General features: G+C 42.0%; 5 non-coding genes across 5 annotated transcripts; all 5 read right to left on the bottom strand.

The window, feature by feature from the left end:
• Positions 1-488: 488 nt before the first annotated feature.
• TRNAV-AAC (transfer RNA valine (anticodon AAC)) lies at positions 489-561 on the bottom strand. The gene has a single exon. It is a non-coding gene; the product is annotated as a tRNA-Val (tRNA).
• A 2,394-nt stretch (positions 562-2,955) lies between these two features.
• Positions 2,956-3,028, bottom strand: TRNAV-UAC (transfer RNA valine (anticodon UAC)). The gene has a single exon. It is a non-coding gene; the product is annotated as a tRNA-Val (tRNA).
• A 12,704-nt stretch (positions 3,029-15,732) lies between these two features.
• On the bottom strand, positions 15,733-15,805 carry TRNAV-AAC (transfer RNA valine (anticodon AAC)). The gene has a single exon. It is a non-coding gene; the product is annotated as a tRNA-Val (tRNA).
• Positions 15,806-16,221: 416 nt separating this feature from the next.
• Positions 16,222-16,294, bottom strand: TRNAV-CAC (transfer RNA valine (anticodon CAC)). The gene has a single exon. It is a non-coding gene; the product is annotated as a tRNA-Val (tRNA).
• Positions 16,295-16,470: 176 nt separating this feature from the next.
• TRNAV-UAC (transfer RNA valine (anticodon UAC)) lies at positions 16,471-16,543 on the bottom strand. The gene has a single exon. It is a non-coding gene; the product is annotated as a tRNA-Val (tRNA).
• Positions 16,544-19,498: the final 2,955 nt, after the last annotated feature.

Raw genomic sequence — 19,498 nt, 5'->3', positions numbered from 1 at the left:
CTTTTTTCCACATAGTTTAGTTGTTTGCTTTTGTATTTAAAGGAACTATATATTTTGAAACAAACAGGATTTTTATAATATGGGATTATGTTTTCTGCTAAAATGGTCAATAAAAAAGAAACCCAAATTCGTAGTTCTCTTGGTGATGGAAGTTAAAATATATTATCAGTTGGCAACAAAACAAAGAATTTCATATGTTACAGGTTGATAGCAAATAACTTCAACAGCGAAAACGGCTTGTTTTTACTGGGGATTGAACCCAGGACCTTCTGCATGTGAAGTAGACGTGATGACGACTTCACTATGAAACCTGTGAAATCCTGCAAAGTAATGGCATTTAGAGACGAGTTTTGACCGCCAGGGGAAAAAAAAATAAATTTGTAGTTCTGTTTGTGATGGAAGCCAAAACATCCCGTCATTCGGCAACAAAGCCGAGAACTTCATATATTGGAGTTGGATAGCGTACTATTTCAACACTAAGAACAGATTGGTTTCACTGGGGATTGAACCCAGGACCTTCTGCGTGTTAAGCAGAAATGATGACCACTACACTATGAAACCTGACGAAAAGTTACTGTGTATTGGCTAGCAGAGCAGAATTGTGACAGACGGGGCCTTTTTATTGCTGAAGGAAAGTATTTTTGGTTAATGAAACATTTACAATTATTATTACATATTTTACCAGTTTTCTTCCTACAAAGGGATTTTGCTTAAATTGAAGTTTATATTGAATGTGTTACTTTTTTCTCCCTAGTTTGGTCTTTTGTTTTTGTATTTATGGGAACTATATATTTTGAAACAAATAGGATTTTTATAATATGGGATTATGTTTTCTGCTAAAATGGTCAATAAAAAAGAAACCCAAAATCGTAGTTCTCTTTGTGATGGTAGCCAAAATGTATTGTCATTTGGCAACGAAACCAAGAATTTCACATATTACAAGTCGATAGGAAATTACTTCAACACCAAAAACAGATTGGTTTCACTGGGGATTGAACCCAGGACCTTCTGCGTGTGAAGCAGACGTGATGACCACTACAATATGAAACCTTTGAAATCCTGCAAAGTAATGGCAATTAGAGACGAGTTTTGACCGCCAGGGGAAAAAAAACAAATTCGTAGCTCTGTTGGTGATGGAAGCTAAAACAAACCGTTATTCGGCAACAAAGCCAAGAACTTTATATACTGCAGGTTGATAGGGGATTATCTCAACACCAAGAACACATGGGTTTCACTGGGGATTGAACCCAGGACCTTCTGCGTGTGAAGCAGACGTGATGACCACTACACTACGAAACTTTTGTAATTCTGCAAAGTAATGGCAATTAGAGATGAGTTTTGACCGCCAGGGAAAAAAAAAAACAAATTCGTAGCTCTGTAGGGGATGGAAGCCAAAACATCCCATCATTCGGCAACAAAGCCAAGAACTTCATATATTGTAGTTTAATTGAGTATTATTTCAACACCAAGAACAGATTGGTTTTACTGGGGATTGAACGCAGGACCTTCTGCGTGTTAAGCAGATGTGATGACCACTACTCTATGAAACCTGATGGAAAGTTACTGTGTATTGGCTATCAGAGCAGAATTGTGACTGACGGGGCCTTTTTATTGCTGAAGGAAAGTATTTTTGGTTAATGAAACATTTACAATTTTTATTACATATTTTACCAGTTTTATTCCTACAAAGGGATTTTGCTTAAAAGGAAGTTTACATTGAATGTGTTACTTTTTTCCACATAGTTTAGTTGTTTGCTTTTGTATTTAAAGGAACTATATATTTTGAAACAAACAGGATTTTTATAATATGGGATTATGTTTTCTGCTAAAATGGTCAATAAAAAAGAAACCCAAAATCGTAGTTCTCTTGGTGATGGAAGCCGAAATATATTATCAGTTGGCAACAAAACAAAGAATTTCATATGTTACAGGTTGATAGCAAATTACTTCAACAGTGAAAACGGCTTGATTTTACTGGGGATTGAACCCTGGACCTTCTGCGTGTGAAGTAGACGTGATGACGACTCCACTATGAAACCTGTGAAATCCTGCAAAGTAATGGCATTTAGAGACGAGTTTCGACCGCCAGGGGAAAAAAAAAAATAATTTGTAGTTCTGTTTGTGATGGAAGCCAAAACATCCCGTCATTCGGCAACAAAGCCGAGAACTTCATTTATTGTAGTTGGATAGCGTATTATTTCAACACTAAGAACATATTGGTTTCACTGGGGAATGAACCCAGGACCTTCTGCGTGTTAAGCAGACGTGATGACCACTACACTATGAAACCTGACGAAAAGTTGCTGTGTATTGGCTAGCAGAGCAGAATTGTTACTGACGGGGCCATTTTATTGCTGAAGGAAAGTATTTTTGGTTAATGAAACATTTACAATTATTATTACATATTTTACCAGTTTTATTCCTACAAAGGGATTTTGCTTAAATTGAAGTTTATATTGAATGTGCTACTTTTTTCTCTATAGTTTGGTCTTTTGCTTTTGTATTTATGGGAACTATATATTTTGAAACAAATAGGATTTTTATAATATTGGATTATGTTTTCTGCTAAAATGGTCAATAAAAAAGAAACCCAAAATCGTAGTTCTCTTTGTGATGGAAGCCAAAATGTATTGTCATTTGGCAACGAAACCAAGAATTTCACATATTACAAGTCGAAAGGAAATTACTTCAACACCAAAAACAGATTGGTTTCACTGGGGATTGAACCCAGGAACTTCTGCGTGTGAAGCAGACGTGATGACCACTACACTATGAAACCTTTGAAATCCTGCAAAGTAATGGCAATTAGAGACGAGTTTTGACCGCCAGGGGAAAAAAAACAAATTCGTAGCTCTGTTGGTGATGGAAGCTAAAACATCCCGTTATTCGGCAACAAAGCCAATAACTTAATATACTGCAGGTTGATAGGGGATTATTACAACACCAAGAACACATGGGTTTCACTGGGGATTGAACCCAGGACCGTCTGCGTGTAAAGCAGACGTGATTTCCACTACACTATGAAACCTTTGAAAGCCTGCAAAGTAATGGCAATTAGAGACGAGTTTTGACCGCCAGGAAAAAAAAAAAACAAATTCGTAGCTCTCTTGGGGATGGAAGCCAAAACATCCCATCATTCGGCAACAAAGCCAAGAACTTCATATATTGTAGTTTAATTGAGTATTATTTCAACACCAAGAACAGATTGGTTTTACTGGGGATTGAACGCAGTACCTTCTGCGTGTTAAACAGACATGATGACCACTACTCTGTGAAACCTGATGGAAAGTTACTGTGTATTGACAAGCAGAGCAGAATTGTGACTGACGGGGCCTTTTTATTGCTGAAGGAAAGTATTTTTGGTTAATGAAACATTTACAATTTTTATTACATATTTTACCAGTTTTATTCCTACAAAGGGATTTTGCTTAAAAGGAAGTTTACATTGAATGTGTTACTTTTTTCCACATAGTTTAGTTGTTTGCTTTTGTATTTAAAGGAACTATATATTTTGAAACAAACAGGATTTTTATAATATGGGATTATGTTTTCTGCTAAAATGGTCAATAAAAAAGAAACCCAAAATCGTAGTTCTCTTGGTGAGGGAAGCCAAAATATATTATCAGTTGGCAACAAAACCAAGAAATTCATATATTACAGGTTGATAGCAAATTACTTAAACAGCGAAAACGGCTTGTTTTTACTGGGGATTGAACCCAGAACCTTCTGCATGTGAAGTAGACGTGATGACCACTCCACTATGAAACCTGTGAAATCCTGAAAAGTAATGGCATTTAGAGACGAGTTTTGACAGCCAGGGGAAAAAAAAAAAATAATTTGTAGTTCTGTTTTTGATGGAAGCCAAAACATACCGTCATTCGGCAACAATGCCGAGAACTTCATATATTGTAGTTGGATAGTGTATGATTTCAAAACTAAGAACAGATTGGTTTCACTGGGATTGAACCCAGGACCTTCTGCGTGTTAAGCAGACGTGATGACTAGAGATGAGCGAACCAGTCCCGGTTCGGCTCGAGGTCGGTTCGCCGAACGGGGGTCCCGTTTGAGTTCGGTTCGTCGAACGTTCAACGAACCGAACTCGAACTGCATAGGAAACAATGACAGGCATTCATAAACACATAAAAACACCTAGAAAACACCCTCAAAGGTGTTCAAAAGGTGACAAACAACTCACAACACAACACAAACACATGGGAAAGTGACAAGGACATATACTCATGCGAAAACAAAACAGCTGGACAAGGAAAAAGAGGAGGACACACAGATATAGGCATGGCACGCCCTTCTGAAATCATGTAAAACACCGCAAGGTTACTCCAAGCGGAGCCTCCCTTTTTTCAAAAAATTGTGCCCCACACACACCCACTCAGTGGCAGCACTTGTGCCCTAGTTGTACACTTCACAGCTAGATTTGCATCAAGCACATTCAAACATACGCCATTGTTATCCGTCCCCAGGATGACACCGGGGTAGGAAGCAAAGTGTTTCCTGATCCCAGCTCTGTTCATCTTGGCTTCTTTTAAAAACACATCAAGCAAGGGTTACTCCAAGCGGAGCCTCTTTTTTTTCCAAAAATTGTGCCCCACACACACCCACCCATTCAGTGGCAGCACTTGTGCCCTAGTTGTACACTTCACAGCTAGATTTGCATCAAGCACATTCAAAAATACGCCATTGTTATCCGTCCCCAGGATGACACCAGGGTAGGTAGCAAAGTCTTTGCTGAACCATGACTTGTTCATCTTGGCTTCTTTTAAAAACACATCAAGCAAGGGTTACTCCAAGCGGAGCCTCCCTTTTTTTTTAAAAAAATTGTGCCCCACACACACCCACTCAGTGGCAGCACTTGTGCCCTAGTTGTACACTTCACAGCTAGATTTGCATCAAGCACATTCAAAAATACGCCATTGTTATCCGTCCCCAGGATGACACCGGGGTAGGTAGCAAAGTGTTTCCTGATCCCAGCTCTGTTCATCTTGGCTTCTTTTAAAAACACATCAAGCAAGGATTACTCCAAGCGGAGCCTCCCTTTTTCCAAAAATTGTGCCCCACACACACCCACCCATTCAGTGGCAGCACTTGTGCCCTAGTTGTACACTTCACAGCTAGATTTGCATCAAGCACATTCAAAAATACGCCATTGTTATCCGTCCCCAGGATGACACCAGGGTAGGTAGCAAAGTCTTTGATGAACCATGACTTGTTCATCTTGGCTTCTTTTAAAAACACATCAAGCAAGGGTTACTCCAAGCGGAGCCTCTCTTTTTTCCAAAAATTGTGCCCCACACACACCCACCCATTCAGTGGCAGCACTTGTGCCCTAGTTGTACACTTCACAGCTAGATTTGCATCAAGCACATTCAAAAATACGCCATTGTTATCCGTCCCCAGGATGACACCAGGGTAGGTAGCAAAGTCTTTGCTGAACCATGACTTGTTCATCTTGGCTTCTTTTAAAAACACATCAAGCAAGGGTTACTCCAAGCGGAGCCTCCCTTTTTTTCAAAAAATTGTGCCCCACACACACCCACCCATTCAGTGGCAGCACTTGTGCCCTAGTTGTACACTTCACAGCTAGATTTGCATCAAGCACATTCAAAAATACGCCATTGTTATCCGTCCCCAGGATAACACCAGGGTAGGTAGCCAAGTCTTTGCTGAACCATGACTTGTTCATCTTGGCTTCTTTTAAAAACACATCAAGCAAGGGTTACTCCAAGCAGAGCCTCCCTTTTTTTCCAAAAATTGTGCCCCACACACACCCACCCATTCAGTGGCAGCACTTGTGCCCTAGTTGTACACTTCACAGCTAGATTTGCATCAAGCACATTCAAAAATACGCCATTGTTATCCGTCCCCAGGATGACACCAGGGTAGGGAGCAAAGTCTTTGCTGAACCATGACTTGTTCATCTTGGCTTCTTTTAAAAACAATGTAAGCAAGGGTTACTCCAAGCGGAGCCTCCCTTTTTTAAAAAAATTGGGCCACACACACACACACACACCCCATCAGTGGCAGCAGTTGTGCCCTAGTTGCAAACAGGATGTTTTGATTTGCATCAAGCACATTCCAAATCCACAAGCATTTACTCTCCCCAGGATGACACAGGGGTAGTAAATTCCTTCTGGATCCATGACTTGTTCATTTTGATGAACGTCAGTCTGTCCACATTGTCACTGGACAGACGCGTGCGCTTATCTGTCAGCACACACCCAGCAGCACTGAAGACACGTTCAGAGACAACGCTGGCAGCTGGACACGACAAAATCTCCAAGGCGTAACTGGAGAGCTCTGGCCATTTTTCTAGATTTGAAGCCCAAAAGGAGCAAGGCTCCATTTGCAAAGTCATGGCATCGATGTTCATTTGGAGATACTCCTGTATCATCCTCTCCAGCCGTTGACTATGTGTCAGACTTCTTGTCTCTGGTGGCCTTACAAAAGAGGGTTTAAAAAAATTATGAAAAGATTCCATAAAATTGCTGTTACCAGCACCAGATACGGTCCTACTGGTACGGGTAGACTGTTGAAGATGACGAGACCGTCCCATGTTTGTCAAGTTACAACTGGGAGATTCACTCCCAGCACCTGCACGGTTGTTTGGCGGAAAAGCCGATCTAAGATCGAGTAACAGCTTCTGCTGATACTCCTGCATACGTGCGTCCCTTTCTATGGCTGGAATTATGTCACAAAATTTGGACTTGTACCGGGGATCTAATAGTGTGGCAAGCCAGTAGTCATCATCACTTCTAATTTTGACAATACGAGGGTCATGTTGGAGGTAGTGCAACAAGAAGGCGCTCATGTGTCTGGCGCAGCCATGCGGACCAAGTCCACGCTGTGTTTGTGGCATAGAGGTGCTAACCGTTCTTTCTTCCTCTGACATCTCCCCCCAACCTCTTTCAACTGAAATTTGACCAAGGTCTCCCTCATCTGCTGAGTCTTCTATGTCCATGGACAGTTCGTCCTCCATTTCTTCATGTTCTCCTGCACCTTCCTCAACATCTCGCCTGCTAACATGCGCCCTTGTTGATCCCTGTCCCCCATGGTCCCATGCCTGGCGCCTTGGTGATGATGAACGTCTGGACCTTGGTGATGTTGTTGTGTCTTGCGCATATGAATCCTCCTGTAGTTCATCCTCTTCCTGTTGTCCCACCCCCTGACTCCGAATAGTGTTTAGCGTCTGCTCCAGCATGTAAATGACTGGAATCGTCATGCTGATAATGGCATTGTCAGCGCTAAACATATTCGTCGCCATGTCGAAACTGTGCAGAAGGGTGCATAGGTCCTTGATCTGAGACCACTCCATCAGGGTGATCTGACCCACCTCTGCATCTCGTTGGCCCAGGCTATACGTCATGACGTATTGCACCAGGGCTCGGCGGTGCTGCCACAGTCGCTGTAACATGTGGAGAGTTGAATTCCAGCGTGTCGCCACATCGCATTTCAGGCGATGAACCGGCAGGCCGAAAGACTTCTGGAGCGATGCAAGTCGCTCTGCTGCGGCGCTTGAACGGCGGAAGTGAGCAGACAGTTTTCGGGCCCTGTTCAGAAGGCCATCTAGGCCGGGATAGTGTGTTAAAAATTGCTGCACGACAAGGTTCAACACGTGAGCCATACAAGGTACGTGTGTCACCTTGCCCAGGCGAAGGGCCGCACCCAGGTTTGCAGCATTGTCGCACACGGCCTTACCAGGTTGCAGGTTGAGTGGAGACAACCATTTATTAAACTCGGACCGCAGAGCTGACCACAACTCCTCAGCTGTGTGACTCTTATTACCAAGACATGTCAAGCTAAAGACCGCCTGATGCCGTTGCGCTCTGCTGCCAGTATAGTAATGATGGGTGCGTGATTCCTTCTGCGCAGTGAGAACGCTGGTGGCCTGACCAGGCAGGCTTGGGGCGGAGGTGGAGGACCCAGATGAGGTGAAGGATGCAGAAGCAGTGGCGGAACTTGGACAGACAGAGGATTGACACACAAGTCGTGGGGACGGCAAGACTTGTGCAGCAGACCCTTCACCATCTATCACCATAGTTACCCAGTGCCCAGTCAGCGACATGTAACGTCCCTGTCCATGCTTACTGGTCCAAGTGTCGGTGGTGAAATGCACCCGTTCACACACAGAGTTTCTCAAGGAAGCGGTGATGTTGTGTTCGACATGCTGGTGTAGCGCGGGCACACCTTTCTTAGAGAAGTAGTGGCAACTAGGCATCTGGTACTGGGGCACAGCGACAGACATAAGGTCTCTAAAATCCTGTGTGTCCACTAGGCGGAAAGGCAGCATTTCGGTAGCCAACAGCTTACAGAGGGATAGAGTCAACCTCTTAGCTTTGTCATGGGTCGCAGGAAGTGGCCTTTTATTTGACCACATCTGAGGGACAGAGATCTGGCTGCTGTGTGTAGACGGTGTTGAGTAGGGTGTCCCTGGAAAAATGCAGGTTTGTGAGGAAAGTGCAGGCGGAGACATGATGTTGCCTTCATCCAACGTTGGTGCTATCGATGTCTGAGATTGCTGTACACACTCACTTGTTTCCCCTTCCAAACCAACTGACGACCTACCAAGCAAACTGCCTGTTGCGGTTACAGTGGTGGAAGTTGTGGGTGGAAAAACAGGTGTGACAGCTGTCCCCACAGTCCTAGAAGATGACGAGCGCGCGGATGCCATGGAAGGGGCAGGCGGTGGATGGTTCGCTCCGCTACGCCGCATTGCAGCACGGTGAGCTTCCCACCGGGCCATATGATGTTTATTCATGTGACGATTCATGCAAGAAGTTGTCAAACAGCTGAGGTTTTGACCTCTACTAAGAGAACCATGACAAATTTTACAGATCACATGATTTGGGCGATCTTTTTCTTTGTCAAAAAAGGACCAGGCTAGGCAAGGCTTAGAGGCCATGCGACCTGTTGATCCACCCCGAATAATGCTCAGAGGCAGAGTGGTGGCTGAGGATGCAGTTGTAGACGTGCTACCAGTACTCCGACTCTGTCCAGGAAGGCGCAAGGTAACTTCGTCATCAGTTGCATCCTCCTCCACCACCTCTGTTGACCTCCTCAAGGGCCTGACTGTGGGTTGACAGTAGGTGGGATCTAGAACTTCATCATCAATTGTTGTGTTTGCACTCCCCTCCCACTCAGACCGAACCTCTTCTTGCCCTGACCGAATATTTAAGTTGTCATCCCAATCGGGTATCTGCGTCTCATCTTCATCAGTATGTTCCTCATTGTCTATAACCAAAGGTGTTACAGTTTGTGACAAAGGGTCAACATTATGCTCAGAAACTTTGTCCTCACGGCCTGAATCAGAGTCACAAAGGTTCTGGGCATCACTGCAGACCATTTCCTGTTCTGTACTCACTGTAGCTTGGGAGCAGACCTCTGATTCCCAGGCTATAGTGTGACTGAACAGCTCTGCAGACTCAGCCATCTCAGTTCCACCATACTGTGCAGGGCTGATGGAGACTTCAGAGCTGGGAGAAATCAAGTTTGATTGGGATGACAACTCAAAGGACTGGTGTTTTTTGGATGCGGTACTTGAAGTGGCTGAGAGGGCACTTGTTGGACCACTTGAGATCTATTCAAGCATTTTCCTTTTTTGGCTATCATCTACCTTTGTTCCTGTTGTTCGTGTCCGTAAAAAAGGGAGCACATCGGATTGTCCACGGTAAGTAGTAGACATCTTACTTTTGCTGGTAGATGGTCTATCTTCAGCAGATGATAATGGAGCTTTGCCACCTTCCCCACGTACAAAACCTTTTTTGCCTTTTCCACCATGCCTCTTCCCCTTTCCACCAGCATCTGTCATTTTGCCAATCATGTTGATTGCGACAAGATTGTGCACTGAAAATGTGGTAGTAAAAATTGAGAGGTGGTGTAGATTGCAGTGGTGGTCTAGCTTTATTAACAGCAGAATAATAAAGAATAAATATCCCTGACAATGCAACTACGGCCCTTAAACTGGCAGCAAAAATTGCTAGTATAATGGCTTAGTTATAATGAGTTGGAGTGTGCAATGCAGGTAGAGGTGCTGCAAATGTCTTTGCACTAGTGGGACTATAGCAAAGTCCAATAGCCACGTTTAGGATGCCACTAGGTACACTGAGTGTTTGCTAGTATAATGGTTTAGTTATAATGAGTTGGAGTGTGCAATGCAGGTAGAGGTGCTGCAAATGTCTTTGCACTAGTGTGACTAGACAAATGTCCAATAGCCACGTTTAGGATGCCACTAGGTACACTGAGTGTTTGCTAGTATAATGGCTTAGTTATAATGAGTTGGAGTGTGCAATGCAGGTAGAGGTGCTGCAAATGTCTTTGCACTAGTGTGACTAGACAAATGTCCAATAGCCACGTTTAGGATGCCACTAGGTACACTGAGTGTTTGCTAGTATAATGGCTTAGTTATAATGAGTTGGAGTGTGCAATGCAGGTAGAGGTGCTGCAAATGTCTTTGCACTAGTGTGACTAGACAAATGTCCAATAGCCACGTTTAGGATGCCACTAGGTACATTGAGTGTTTGCTAGTATAATGGCTTAGTTATAATGAGTTGGAGTGTGCAATGCAGGTAGAGGTGCTGCAAATGTCTTTGCACTAGTGTGACTAGACAAATGTCCAATAGCCACGTTTAGGATGCCACTAGGTACACTGAGTGTTTGCTAGTATAATGGCTTAGTTATAATGAGTTGGAGTGTGCAATGCAGGTAGAGGTGCTGCAAATGTCTTTGCACTAGCATGACTAGACAAATGTCCAATAGCCACGTTTAGGATGCCACTAGGTACACTGAGTGTTTGCTAGTATAATGGCTTAGTTATAATGAGTTGGAGTGTGCAATGCAGGTAGAGGTGCTGCAAATGTCTTTGCACTAGTGTGACTAGACAAATGTCCAATAGCCACGTTTAGGATGCCACTAGGTACACTGAGTGTTTGCTAGTATAATGGCTTAGTTATAATGAGTTGGAGTGTGCAGAGGACAGGAGGGTACAGTGCCAGGATTGTGGGGCTCTGGGTAGAGGAATGGAAGCCTGCCTTTCTATTCCCTCCTAATGGGGAAATGGAGCGACGAAATCCCTGACCTTGGCTACACAGACGCTGTCCCTGTTTTCAGGACCTGTCACCTATGGCTCTGACCCTGCCGGTGCGAGCCCTTAAAAGGACTGATGGAAAGTGCTATCCCTATGCTGTCCAGCGCTGTGTATGGAGCGCATACAGCTGTATCAGCGATAGGACTCAGGACGGAGCTTCGCAAGTGATGACTGACACCAAGAACGCAGAAGAGATAATGGCGTCCTGGAGGAAAATGTCCGGTTTTATAATGCAGGGACATGTGACATGGACATCCTATCACACATGCCGTTGCTTCTCTGGCTAAAAGTCCACTTAGCTGTGTGTGTGTCTGGGATTGGCTGACATGCTGGCCCGCCCCACAAGACGCGCGCGCTTAGGGAAGGAAGACAAGGATAAAAAAAAAAAAAAAAATGGCGATCGCCATTATACAAACAGTAGTGATCTGAAGGCACTGTTCACGCACACTATACACTGAAATGTCATAATAGTGTGAGTCACAGAGTGACTTACACTATTACAGCGGAAAGCCAGCTAGGAATTAGCTGGTTTTTTGCTGCTAGAACCGTTCTCGAACGTTTCTAGAACTACCGAGCTTTTGCAAAAAAGCTCGAGTTCTAGTTCGATCTAGAACAGGCCCCAAAATCACTCGAGCCTAGAACTGGAGAACCTCGAACCGCAAACCGCGCTCAACTCTAGTGATGACCACTACACTATGAAACCTGACGAAAAGTTACTGTGTATTGGCTAGCAGAGCAGAATTGTGACTGACGGGGCCTTTTTATTGCTGAAGGAAAGTATTTTTGGTTAATGAAACATTTACAATTATTATTACATATTTTACCAGTTTTATTCCTAGAAAGGGATTTTGCTTAAATTGAAGTTTATATTGAATGTTTTACTTTTTTCTCCATAGTTTGGTCTTTTGCTTTTGTATTTATGGGAACTATATATTTTGAAACAAATAGGATTTTTATAATATGGGATTATGTTTTCTGCTAAAATGGTCAATAAAAAAGAAACCCAAAATCGTAGTTCTCTTTGTGATGGAAGCCAAAATGTATTGTCATTTGGCAACGAAACCAAGAATTTCACATATTACAAGTCGATAGGAAATTACTTCAACACCAAAAACAGATTGGTTTCACTGGGGATTGAACCCAGGACCTTCTGCGTGTGAAGCAGACGTGATGACCACTACTCTATGAAACCTTTGAAATCCTGCAAAGTAATAGCAATTAGAGATGAGTTTTGACCGCCAGGGGAAAACAAACAAATTCGTAGCTCTGTTGGTAATGGAAGCTAAAACATCCCGTTATTTGGCAACAAAGCCAAGAACTTCATATATTGTAGTTTAATTGAGTATTATTTCAACACCAAGAACAAATTGGTTTTACTGGGGATTGAACGCAGGACCATCTGCGTGTTAAGCAGACGTGATGACCACTGCTCTATGAAACCTGATGGAAAATTACTGTGTATTGGCTAGCAGAGCAGAATTGTGACTGACGGGGCCTTTTTATTGCTGAAGAAAGTATTTTTTGTTAATGAAACATTTACAATTTTTATTACATATTTTACCAGTTTTATTCCTACAAAGGGATTTTGCTTAAAAGGAAGTTTACATTGAATGTGTTACTTTTTTCCACATAGTTTAGTTGTTTGCTTTTGTATTTAAAGGAACTATATATTTTGAAACAAACAGGATTTTTATAATATGGGATTATGTTTTCTGCTTAAATGGTCAATAAAAAAGAAACCCAAAATCGTAGTTCTCTTGGTAATAAAAGCCAAAATATATTATCAGTTGGCAACAAAACAAAGAATTTCATATGTTACAGGTTGATAGCAAATTTCTTCAACAGCGAAAACGGCTTGTTTTTACTGGGGATTGAACTCAGGACCTTCTGCGTGTGAAGTAGACGTGATGACGACTCCACTATGAAACTTGTGAAATCCTGCAAAGTAATGGCATTTAGAGACGAGTTTTGACCGCCAGGGGAAAAAAAATAATAATTTGTAGTTCTGTTTGTGATGGAAGCCAAAACATCACGTCATACGGCAACAAAGCCGAGAACTTCATATATTGTAGTTGGATAGCATATTATTTCAACACTAAGAACAGATTGGTTTCACTGGCGATTGAACCCAGGACTTTCTGCGTGTTAAGCAGACGTGATGACCACTACACTATGAAACCTGACGATAAATTACTGTGTATTGGCTAGCAGAGCAGAATTGTGACTGACGGGGCCTTTTTATTGCTGAAGGAAAGTATTTTTGCTTAATGAAACATTTACAATTATTATTACATATTTTACCAGTTTTATTCCTACAAAGGGATTTTGCTTAAATTGAAGTTTATATTGAATGTGTTACTTTTTTCTCCATAGTTTGGTCTTTTGCTTTTGTATTTATGGGAACTATATATTTTGAAACAAATAGGATTTTTATAATATGGGATTATGTTTTCTGCTAAAATGGTCAATAAAAAAGAAACCCAAAATCGTAGTTCTCTTTGTGATGGAAGCCAAAACGTATTGTCATTTGGCAACGAAACCAAGAATTTCACATATTACAAGTCGATAGGAAATTACTTCAACACCAAAAACAGATTGGTTTCACTGGGGATTGAACGCAGGACCTTCAGCGTGTTAAGCAGACGTGATGACCACTACTCTATGAAACCTGATGAAAAGTTACTGTGTATTGGCTAGCAGAGCAGAATTGTGACTGACGGGGCCTTTTTATTGCTGAAGGAAAGTATTTTTGGTTAATGAAACATTTACAATTTTTATTACATATTTTACCAGTTTTATTCCTACAAAGGGATTTTGCTTAAAAGGAAGTTTACATTGAATGTGTTACTTTTTTCCACATAGTTTAGTTGTTTGCTTTTGTATTTAAAGGAACTATATATTTTGAAACAAACAGGATTTTTATAATATGGGATTATGTTTTCTGCTAAAATGGTCAATAAAAAAGAAACCCAAAATCGTAGTTCTCTTGGTGATGGAAGCCAAAATATATTATCAGTTGGCAACAAAACAAAGAATTTCATATGTTACAGGTTGATAGAAAATTACTTCAACTCGGCTAGTTTTTACTGAGGATTGAACCCAGTACCTTCGGCGTGTGAAGTAGACGTGATGACAACTCCACTATGAAACCTGTGAAAACTTGCAAAGTAATGGCATTTAGAGACGAGTTTTGACCGTTAAGCAGACGTGATGACCACTACAATATGAAACCTGACGAAAAGTTACTGTGTATTGGCTAGCAGAGCAGAATTGTGACTGACGGGGCCTTTTTATTGCTGAAGGAAAGTATTTTTGGTTAATGAAACATTTACAATAATTATTACATATTTTACCAGTTGTATTCCTACAAAAGGATTTTGCTTAAATTGAAGTTTATATTGAATGTGTTACTTTTTTCTCCATAGTTTGGTCTTTTGCTTTTGTATTTATGGGAACTATATATTTTGAAACAAATAGGATTTTTATAATATGGGATTATGTTTTCTGCTAAAATGGTCAATAAAAAAGAAACCCAAAATCGTAGTTCTCTTTGTGATGGAAGCCAAAATGTATTGTCATTTGGCAACGAAACCAAGAATTTCACATATTACAAGTCGATAGGAAATTACTTCAACTCCAAAAACAGATTGGTTTCACTGGGGATTGAACCCAGGACCTTCAGCGTGTGAAGCAGACGTGATGACCACTACACTATGAAACCTTTGAAATCCTGCAAAGTAATGGCAATTAGAGACGAGTTTTGACCGCCAGGGGAAAAAAAACAAATTCGTAGCTCTGTTGGTGATGGAAGCTAAAACATCCCGTTATTTGGCAACAAAGCCAAGCACTTCATATATTGTAGTTTAATTGAGTATTATTTTAACACCAAGAACAGATTTGTTTTACTGTGGATTGAACGCAGGACCTTCTGCGTGTTAAGCAGACGTGATGACCACTACTCTATGAAAACTGATGGAAAGTTACTGTGTATTGGCTAGCATAGCAGAATTGTCACTGACGGGGCCTTTTTATTGCTGAAGGAAAGTATTTTTTGTTAATGAAACATTTACAAATTTTATTACATATTTTACCAGTTTTATTCCTACAAAGGGATTTTGCTTAAAAGGAAGTTTACATTGAATGTGTTACTTTTTTCCACATAGTTTAGTTGTTTGCTTTTGTATTTAAAGGAACTATATATTTTGAAACAAACAGGATTTTTATAATATGGGATTATGTTTTCTGCTAAAATGGTCAATAAAAAAACCCCCCAAAATCGTAGTTCTCTTGGTGATAACAGCCAAAATATATTATCAGTTGGCAACAAAACAAAGAATTTCATATGATACAGGTTGATAGCAAATTACTTCAACAGCGAAAACGGCTTGTTTTTACTGGGGATTTAACCCAGGACCTTCTGCGTGTGTAGTAGACGTGATGACGACTCCACTATGAAACCTGTGAAATCCTGCAAAGTAATGGCATTTAGAGACGAGTTTTGACCGCCAGGGGAAAAAAAATAATAATTTGTAGTTCTGTTTGTGATGGAAGCCAAAACATCCCATCATACGGCAACAAAGCCGAGAACTTCATATATTGTAGTTGGATAGCGTATTATTTCAACATTAAGAACAGATTGGTTTCACTGGGGATTGAACCCAGGACCTTCTGCGTGTTAAGCAGACGTGATGACCACTACACTATGAAACCTGACAATAAGTTACTGTGTATTGGCTAGCAGAGCAGAATTGTGACTTACGGGGCCTTTTTATTGCTGAAGGAAAGTATTTTTGGTTAATGAAACATTTACAATTATTATTACATATTTTACCAGTTTTATTCCTACAAAGGGATTTTGCTTAAATTGAAGTTTATATTGAATGTGTTACTTTTTTCTCCATAGTTTGGTCTTTTGCTTTTGTATTTATGGGAACTATATATTTTGAAACAAATAGGATTTTTATAATATGGGATTATGTTTTCTGCTAAAATGTTCAATAAAAAAGAAACCCAAAATCGTAGTTCTCCTTGTGATGGAAGCCAAAATGTATTGTCATTTGGACACGAAACCAAGAATTTCACATATTACAAGTCGATAGGAAATTACTTCAACACCAAAAACAGATTGGTTTCACTGGGGATTGAACCCAGGACCTTCTGCGTGTGAAGCAGACGTGATGACCACTACACTATGAAACCTTTGAAATTCTGCAAAGTATTGGCAATTAGAGACGAGTTTTAACCGCCAGGGGAAAAAAAACAAATTCGTAGCTCTGTTGGTGATGGAAGCTAAAACATCCCGTTATTCGGCAACAAAGCCAAGAACTTTATATACTGCAGGTTGATAGGGGATTATTTCAACACCAAAAACACATGGGTTTCACTGGGGATTGAACCCAGGACCGTCTGCGTGTAAAGCAGACGTGATTTCCACTACACTATGAAACCTTTGAAAGTCTGCAAAGTAATGGCAATTACAGACGAGTTTTGACCGCCAGGGAAAAAAAAAAACAAATTCGTAGCTCTGTTGGGGATGGAAGCCAAAACATCCCATCATTCGGCAACAAAGCCAAGAACTTCATATATTGTAGTTTAATTGAGTATTATTTCAACACCAAGAACAGATTGGTTTTACTAGGGATTGAACGCAGGACCTTCTGCATGTTAAGCAGACGTGATGACCACTACCTTATGAAACCCGATGGAAAGTTATTGTGTATTGGCTAGCAGAGCAGAATTGTGACTGACGGGGCCTTTTTATTGCTGAAGGAAAGTATTTTTGGTTAATGAAACATTTACAATTTTTATTACATATTTAAACAGTTTTATTCCTACAAAGGGATTTTGCTTAAAAGGAAGCTTACATTGAATGTGTTACTTTTTTCCACATAGTTTAGTTGTTTGCTTTTGTATTTAAAGGAACTATATATTTTGAAACAAACAGGATTTTTATAATATGGGATTATGTTTTCTGCTAAAATGGTCAATAAAAAAGAAACCTAAAATCGTAGTTCTCTTGGTGAGGGAAGACAAAATAAATTATCAGTCAAACAATACCAAGAATTTCATATATTACAGGTTGATAGCAAATTACTTCAACAGCGAAAACGGCTTGTTTTTCCTGGGGATTGAACCCAGAACCTTCTGCATGTGAAGTAGACGTGATGACTACTGATGAGCGAGTACTAAAAAGCTCGGGTGCTCGAGGCTCGGGCCGAGCATCCCAAGATACTCGTGTACTCGGCCCGAGCAACGAGCCCAATGTTATCCTATGGGAGACCCGAGTATTTTTGTGAAATGACCCCCGGCAGCATGGAGAAACCCTAAAAATGTCACAAAAGTCTCAGAAGAGTGCTCAAATGACATGGCAACAGCATGGGGAAGACCCCTTGAAGCATTTATCACTCAAAAGTCACAGCTGTGAACAATTTTGTCCGCGTTTTACGCCATTTTTACGGACTCACCAGAAAACCTTCCAAAATGACCCCAAAATGATTTTTCATGGCAGAAATGTTAAGGGCACATACCCAATAGTGAGATAGAGCTGGTGTATGTTACTTTTTGAGATTAATACATGAAAGATTTTACGTAAAACATTGTGTGGCACTCCGATGTCCCTGAGAAGAGACGTACATGAAGGCCTCTTGAGTCTAATGTGCCCATTTTGAGGAAGTGAGTCTTTGTAGTATTTTCCTTTGGCAGGGCAGCCAAAAATTGGGAGGTTCATCAATGCCCCTGCATACAGACGTGCATGAGGGCCTGTAAACCTGAAGTGCCCATTGTAAGGAAGTGGGTCTATTGTAGTATAGCCCTTTGGCAGGGCAGCCAAAAATTGGGAGGCGCCACATTGTCCCTAGATAGAGACGTGCATGAGGGCCTGTAAACCTGAAGTGCCCATTGTAAGGAAGTGGGTCTATTGTAGTATAGCCCTTTGGCAGGGCAGCCAAAAATTGGGAGGCGCCACGTTGTCCCTAGATAGAGACGTGCATTAGGGCCTGTAAACCTGAAGTGCCCATTGTAAGGAAGTGGGTCTATTGTAGTATAGCCCTTTGGCAGGGCAGCCAAAAATTGGGAGGCGCCGCATTGTCCCTAGATAGAGACGTGCATGAGGGCCTGTAAACCTGAAGTGCCCATTGTAAAGAAGTGGGTCTATTGTAGTATAGCCCTTTGGCAGAGCAGCCAAAAATTGGGAGGCTCCACGTTGTCCCTGGATAGAGACCTGTTAGGTTCTTAGTGCCTCCGTGCTTGCATTTAAAAACCGCACATGTGTGCCTGTTGGTGGCAGCTTTCCGCTGCACTTGTGTGCGTTTTGCAAAAACTTGGATATAACGCACAAGTCTAGTGAATACACATCAGCACAGCATTGCAAAATGCGCAAGGGCGTTGGCAACGAACAAGGAAGTGGACGTGATGGTGGTGCAGGCAGAGACCGAGGTCGTGTGCAAGCTCTAATTTCGCCACAACAAAGGGCCACATCTACTCGCTCGCACGTCCTGTCCCAAATTCTTGGGGACCGCAGCAGTACACCGCTCTTGAACCAAGACCAGTGTCAACAGGTTGTTAGTTGGATAGCGGATAATGCTTCCAGTCAGATTGGCACCACCACAAACACTCTGTCTTCCACACGGTCAAGTGTCAGTAGCCGTGATACTGCACCGCACATTTTCGAACCTGATCCTCCTTCCTACCACCAGGCCGAGTACACGTCCACGGACATTACTGATCCCACACTTGGACACTCGGAAGAGCTGTTCGTTCACGTTTCCATTCACACATTCTGGCCTCTCGCCAGCTCCTGTTGAAGTGGGCCATGACGAGATTGTATGTACAGATGCCCAAATATTTGAGCAGCCATTTTCTCACGAAGTTGGCAACGTGTCTCAACAAGGGGTGGACGATGATGAGACACAATTGTCAGGAAGTCAGGAGGAGCAGGGTGCGGAAGAGGAAGACGACGTGGTGGATGATCCAGTAACTGACCCAACCTGGCAGGAGGATATGCAGAGCGAGGACAGCAGTGCACAGGGAAAGGGAGGCGTAGCATCCCAACAGGCAGTAAGAAGCAGGGTGGTGGCCCCAGGCAGACGTCAGGCAACTGTTTCCCGGAACAACACGACACAAGGTGCCTGTACAAATGTTAGGTCTTCCCGAGTCTGGCAGTTTTTTAAGTTGGCTCCAGATGATTCTAAAAAGGCCATTTGCAACACCTGCCGTGCCAGCATCAGCAGGGGTACCAAAACTAGCAGCCTGACCACCACCAGAATGATCAGGCACATGTCAGCCAAGCACCCGACTTTGTGGGATGTACAACGGAGTCGAGGAGCAGTGCTTGCTGATGTCACTGCTACATCTTCGCTTGTTGTGCATGCAAGCCAATCCCCTGTCCATGCTGCCCGCAAACAA

The sequence above is a fragment of the Anomaloglossus baeobatrachus genome, chromosome 2 (genome assembly GCF_048569485.1).
Source record: "Anomaloglossus baeobatrachus isolate aAnoBae1 chromosome 2, aAnoBae1.hap1, whole genome shotgun sequence".
Taxonomy (NCBI): domain Eukaryota; kingdom Metazoa; phylum Chordata; class Amphibia; order Anura; family Aromobatidae; genus Anomaloglossus; species Anomaloglossus baeobatrachus.
Note: the sequence above shows the minus strand (reverse complement) of the source record. Positions and strands in the feature narration are given on the sequence as shown.